The sequence below is a fragment of the Amaranthus tricolor genome, chromosome 5 (assembly GCF_026212465.1).
Source record: "Amaranthus tricolor cultivar Red isolate AtriRed21 chromosome 5, ASM2621246v1, whole genome shotgun sequence".
NCBI lineage: Eukaryota > Viridiplantae > Streptophyta > Magnoliopsida > Caryophyllales > Amaranthaceae > Amaranthus > Amaranthus tricolor.
Genome location: NC_080051.1, coordinates 29,802,487 through 29,808,623, shown reverse-complemented (window position 1 = coordinate 29,808,623; position 6,137 = coordinate 29,802,487). Strand labels below are relative to the sequence as shown.

Sequence of the window (6,137 nt, the reverse complement as noted above, 5' to 3'; positions counted from 1 at the left end):
ATAATAATAATAATAATAATAATAATAATAATAACAATAATAATAATAATAATAATAATAATAATAATAATAATAATAATAATGACAATAATAATATAAATAAAATTAATAAAAATATTTTTAAAAAAATTAATATCAGTCGTACAAAAAGTGCGACTGTACCTAGGTCGAGTCGCACTTTTTGTGCGTACAGTCGCACTTTTTGTGCGTACAGTCGCACTTTTTGTGCGACTGATATTATTATTATTATTATTTTAATTATTACTCCTTAATTATTATTATTATGTTTATTATGTTTATTATTATTATTGTTATTATTATTATTATTATTATTATTATTATTATTATTATTATTAATATAAATAAGAAAATTTAAGTCCAATGGCATAATTCGTAATTATTAAAATATAAAGGCAAATTCATAATTTAATTAGAAGAGGTGGCGATAAAATAAAAAGGGTTAAACTTTACTAATGCCCATATATTTTTGGCTTTAGCGGTTTTCAGGGACACGGGAGACTTGAGTAACGAAAAATGGAAAATCGTTGCCGACTACAAACTTATACAGCGACCGACATATCAACGACGACAATTACGAAAATTTTAATCTCAAAGTACAGATAGTCGGACTTATTGAAATTCAGTGAAGAAACAGAAAGGAAATAAAAATTTATGGAAGCCAATGAAGAATTCATGATGAAAGGGAAGGAGACCTCCATTCTCGATCGCTAATAGCGTATTTTGGGATAATTCTTAAAGATCGATAGTTTGTGGCTATTTATCGCCATCATCTTCACACTTTAAGGTTTATCAATTGAACTTATTTGACTTTCACATTTCAAATTTACTTAATCCTAATTTGATTTTTATTGGTCAATGTGTATTGAACTGCGCATTCGAAAGTAATCAGTATTCAAATGGTTAAAGCGGTTTATTAATTGTTGATAATATGAATTACTTATTGCCCTTATGTGAATAGGGTCGGATTGTTTATTCAATAATTTGATTCCCAAATACCAATGCATGAACTCAAGTTTTATCGCAAGTGAAACAATTTCTGCAATAATGAAGGATGTTTTAAAGTAATTCAATGCTGGGGTCATAAACTTGTGTTATATCTATGTCCCAATAATGTATGTAATAGGCCTTACTTGTGTATGATTTAGATAGTCAAATTTACTGATGGGCAAATTTTTTGTTAGCTTGTGGTTGTGGAGTTAATTCTTTGTTATTACATGGGTAATGTTGCGCACATTTGTCACCAAATCCTTCATAAGTGTGAGCGTAGATGGAACCTTAGTAGCATTAGGGTATTGGAATGTTAGTTGGTGGAGATGGCACTCGAGTATTGGGACTTGGGTTTCTACTAGTTTATTTGCGGATGTCCAAAATGAACTATTTTACTTGGTGCTGGAAGATTATTCTTTAAATTTGTAGCCTAGGATTGGTTTGTACTATGTTGGGATGGTTTATCCCAAATCGACATATTAAACATGGTGTGCACGCTTTATAAGCTATTGGAGACTTTCTTCCTATTGCCATATGGTTTTGGGATGGTACATACTCCTTGGCTTATGAAGTGTGTGCATCTTGTGTTTTCCCCACGCTGGCGTTCACAATAAGTCCAGCTTAATTTAACATACTATGATGTATTCTATGTTCATTTTTTACATTAAAGTATTAGTTAAGGTCATTTAGAACTTTTCTTTGTCCTATCATATCCATAACAATATGGCCTTTCTTCTCAGATTTGTAATTGTTGTTTGTAGTGATGGGTGCAAGTATTGTAATTTATTTGGATATCTTGGAGTTCAACCCAATTTTTACATGATGAAAGTTTCCATTGTCATGTATGGTACTAAGGTTATTGAGTTGATTTTTACTTGATTTGTATCCGGATGGAACTTCTAAGACAAAAATTGAAGGTGATTAGAGACAAAGGAATGAATGCAGTGAGATTTAAGAGAAAAGGTAAAAAAAAATTGTATAGAAAATGTTACTGGTCAAGTTTGGGGATAATTTTACTGTGTTCTAATGCTGTTGTGGTTGGTGATGATCGATGGTTCCTCTAGCAGTTGGTGCTTGTGGTGGTGCTTATGTAGTAGAAGCGGCCAAGCGGGTGTTGTTTTTACGTAATAATTTCTGGTAGTCTAGAATGGTGATGTGTTGTTATTGCAGTTTCTTCGTGTAGCATAGGCAGAAGTCATAAGTGTCAGGCTTCTATAGGTAGTACCTGTTTGTGAGGGTGAGTTTAAAGTTTGAGATAGAATATATTTTAGGATCTGTTTTAGGCTGTTTGATTTGTAGTTGGGTTGTGGTTAGTCTTGAGTCTTGATCAGATTCTTGCCACTCATTTACTATAAAGATCAGTTGGTCTTAATTAATTTTTGAGTTTCATTTGCTTGCTACATTTTGTTCACTCAGGTGGATCAATAATGCTTTTGGTCTCAGGAAAGAGTTCTGTTGTTGATAGGCAAAGATTAGAAGATCTTTGAATTCTCTTGTACTTGGTCTATTTAGACCGTCTTTGTGTGGAGCTCAGTCCTTTTTTGTTTGCGCCTGCGATAGGTATGTTGGGTATATGATGACCAATTTTTTAGAATAGTAGTAGTCAGTAAATACTCTATAAAGTAATTTTTGATGGTCCCTGTTTTCTTAGGGATTCATGTTTTCCATTCTTATTGTTGCGTTTTCCAGGTACCTTGATTATTGCAACTAACGTTCTGATGATGTGCTTGCAATAGGTATCTAACAAGTAACAACGGGTCAACGGCAGATAAAAATATTTATACCTTTCTTACAACTCTTACGTTCTGATGATGTGCTTGCAATAGGTACCTTGATTGTTGCGTTTTACATCCCATTTTATCCCTCCACATTTCATCAAGTTGCCATGAAAGGTATTGTTTTTCTATAATTGCTCATTTTATATCATTCGATACATGATTGGCTGTTGTTTACTGATCATTACTGTCACATATTAATCTTAAATTAGAACCAACTGAGTCATTTTTCAGTTGGGATTCTAGCACGAGAAATGAATTTATGGAACACGAACGCTCTCAACTTTAAGGTCAATTAAATAGATTAATCCCTAGCTAAATCAATAAAAGTCCAAAAGCAGAGATGCAAATGCAATCAACCTAGCTTAGTCAATGACTTCACATTAGGTGGTGACACACATTCTTTAGTGATGGTCTATAATCCCCCATCAAGCTATGTTTTTACCTTTCCATACGTAATAAACCATTGCAAAGAGGGATACAAAGTAAAACACCATTCTAAATTGAAAGTTACCTTTGGACTTGTTAAATCTACACCACCAAGTATGTGTACTAAGGACATCCATCTCTTGATGAGAAATAGTTTCAGAGTTAACCCCATGCTCATAAAAGACAAGATTTAGATGAAATAAATCTTAGCGTGAACATTGTATCACCGGTAAGCAGCCCGTTGTGGGCAGCTAACCCTTAATAAATACTTGTCTAGGAAGATTCAGTCTATCCTAGACCTATCTAGCCCAGTGTGCCTTAGGTCTAACCAGTTAAGAACTTAACACTTGCTAATAGTAAAACTACAACAAGTTTTGATGATCAGTTACCACGCAGGAAGCGGTTTTCCAGCATATCTTTTAGAACAACACATCATAAGGGACATCTATAGGGACCTCATCATTCGTGAATTCCCTTGTCTCTTTAGTGATGTGTGCATCAGGATTCTGGGCATCCCATTCGTCCTCAACTTCAGTTACACCTTGCAATGCCTCAAATGCTGATTATGAGTGAGTGCTAAATTATTTAAGCTGCTGTAATTTACCCGGTGACTTTGGGTAAATCCATTCCATTCTATTACCCCAATACCATTAAGTGGTTTCCACCTAAGCACGATGAGTTTGAGGAGTTGGATTTACGCAACCTTACCTAGTTTGTTAGTGATAACAAAGAGTTTGTTAGTGTTCAGCATAATTTTCTTCCGAGATTACAAATCAGTTTGTCTTCAGCAAGTAAAACAAAGTATGTTTTAAGTAACAAAAGATGTTAAAACTAGCAGTGTTTAATGTTCATTATAATCACCCGTGTATATATATTGGATTGGAATTAAGGAAAAGCTCTAGATCAGGGTTAACGTAAGATCAGTCAACTACTCTTCACTCTCCTCCATTCTCTCTTATAATGCAGGCACCAAAGCTATTTAAAGAGCGGGTACTGGGTTTTTTCTTCCGCACCTCACAAGTGATGCAAGTAGAGTATGCTGTATGTTCAACTGTCGTTTAAGCTGTGCAGGTAATTCTTTTAATCGTTACATTTTCACATGCCTTTCAATGTATGATGTGTTCTGATATGGTTTCAGATATCATCTTAAACACACAAAACAAGGCACTGACAATGCATGCTCGACCGAACACTATTCTGCTCATCAAGCAGTTCCTAATCTGATGCTACTGCTCCTACAGTTTTGCTAGCCCGAGCAATCTTCCCTAGCTAGCTTCGGACTTCTTCTAGTAGCTTGCACGGGCTAGTCCCTTGGTTTCTTTTGCATGCACTCAAGACAGACTTCTGCCCTTCACACCGTCACTTACCATGCTCCGCTTGGCTCACATTACCCTTGCTAGCTCATCCATGACTCCAACTAAGCCATCGTGTAGACCACTTCGCATCATCCTTTCTTGTCCATGTTCTTGGGAAATAACCTCGTTATTAGAGGATTTAGTTTTCGAACTAACAGAAGTTGGTGCAAGATTAGACCCAATTTTAATTTAGGAGGAAGAGGCTTAATTAATTTAAGTCTTGAATATTTTCTACAAAACCTTTGAGTAGCTTTCGAGCAAGAGCAAGAGCAAGAGAGCACTAAAGAGAGCAATCCTGGATATTTATCAATAGAGTTCTTATCGATAGATAGCATTTCAGTATCAATACTTGACACTTTCTTCCTTTTTACACATTTGAAATCACCTACTTCGAGTTTATAATATATTTGAAACCCGAATATATAATCTGTGTTCTATTATAAACACAAAAAGTACATACATGACGACTCTTAAAATTCTATTGATCAGATTTATAACTCAAGAAGCCTTAACTCTACTATTATTAGCTCTTATATAACAAAATATATATGACACATAAAGTTTATAACAATTAAATTCTTTGGCATACTTAAAATTTTTGAACACCCATCGCACAATAAAGAAGTTGAAGTTATTGTCTTTTTTAAAAGGTTACGCGTCCTCCAAAAAATTTGCATTTGATATTCCTAATCATATAAAAAGATACTTTCGGTAATGTAAGAAATAGATTGAAAACCCTAAATCAAACTTCATTTTTCATCATAAATCTCTACATTTTGTTTTTATTACAACTATTTTTCTGTAGATTATTTGCTGTTTTACTTTACTTGGGAGTAGGGACCATCCTTGATTAAACATCATCTTTAACATAATTATTAACTCTAATATTCTTATTCTTATATAGAGTTTGTAAAGAAAAGTGACTTGAAAGGACGGCACTTATATTGGCTCATACTTGCTCCATTTTCTAATACTTACAAAGTTAGGATGTGATATATATATATATATATATATATATATATATATATATATATATATGTATATATATATATATATTTTTTCATATTCATTATATTCAGGGCCGTCTTAAACATATATGAGACCCTGTTCTAATTTTTAAATTGTCCCCTAATAATAAATTTACAATTTCAATAATGCCAAATACTTTATAAAAAATAACCCAAAACTCATTACTTTATTATAATAGTAAATCATGTTTCAATACAATTCAAGTTATTACTAATATTTTACTTAAAAAGTCTCATTCTTCTAACACTCTTTAAAACAAATCTCTAAAAGGCAAATTATAATAAAAATTTGAAAACCTGCAATCATAAGAAAAATTAATCAAATAAATTAAAGACAATTAAAATTAAAACAATAGAAAAATTACCCATTTCTTGTCATTATCCACAACAATAAATTGATGTGCAACTACTAAAAATCAATTCTCCAATTACATCAGCAATTAAAGGCAAAAAAAAAAAATCAAAGTAAATAAACCATTAAACCTACAGGAGGTAATTTAAAAGACAAAAAGTAAATTCTAAAACCCAATTACCCATTTCCC

At 32.8% G+C, this 6,137-nt stretch overlaps 1 long non-coding RNA gene across 1 annotated transcript; it reads left to right on the top strand.

Annotated features, from left to right (window-relative positions):
- Window positions 1–663: 663 nt before the first annotated feature.
- On the top strand, window positions 664–5,204 carry LOC130813173 (uncharacterized). The gene is made up of 5 exons (XR_009042177.1): window positions 664–805; window positions 2,425–2,568; window positions 2,745–2,900; window positions 4,179–4,283; window positions 4,351–5,204. It is a non-coding gene; the product is annotated as an uncharacterized LOC130813173 (long non-coding RNA).
- Window positions 5,205–6,137: the final 933 nt, after the last annotated feature.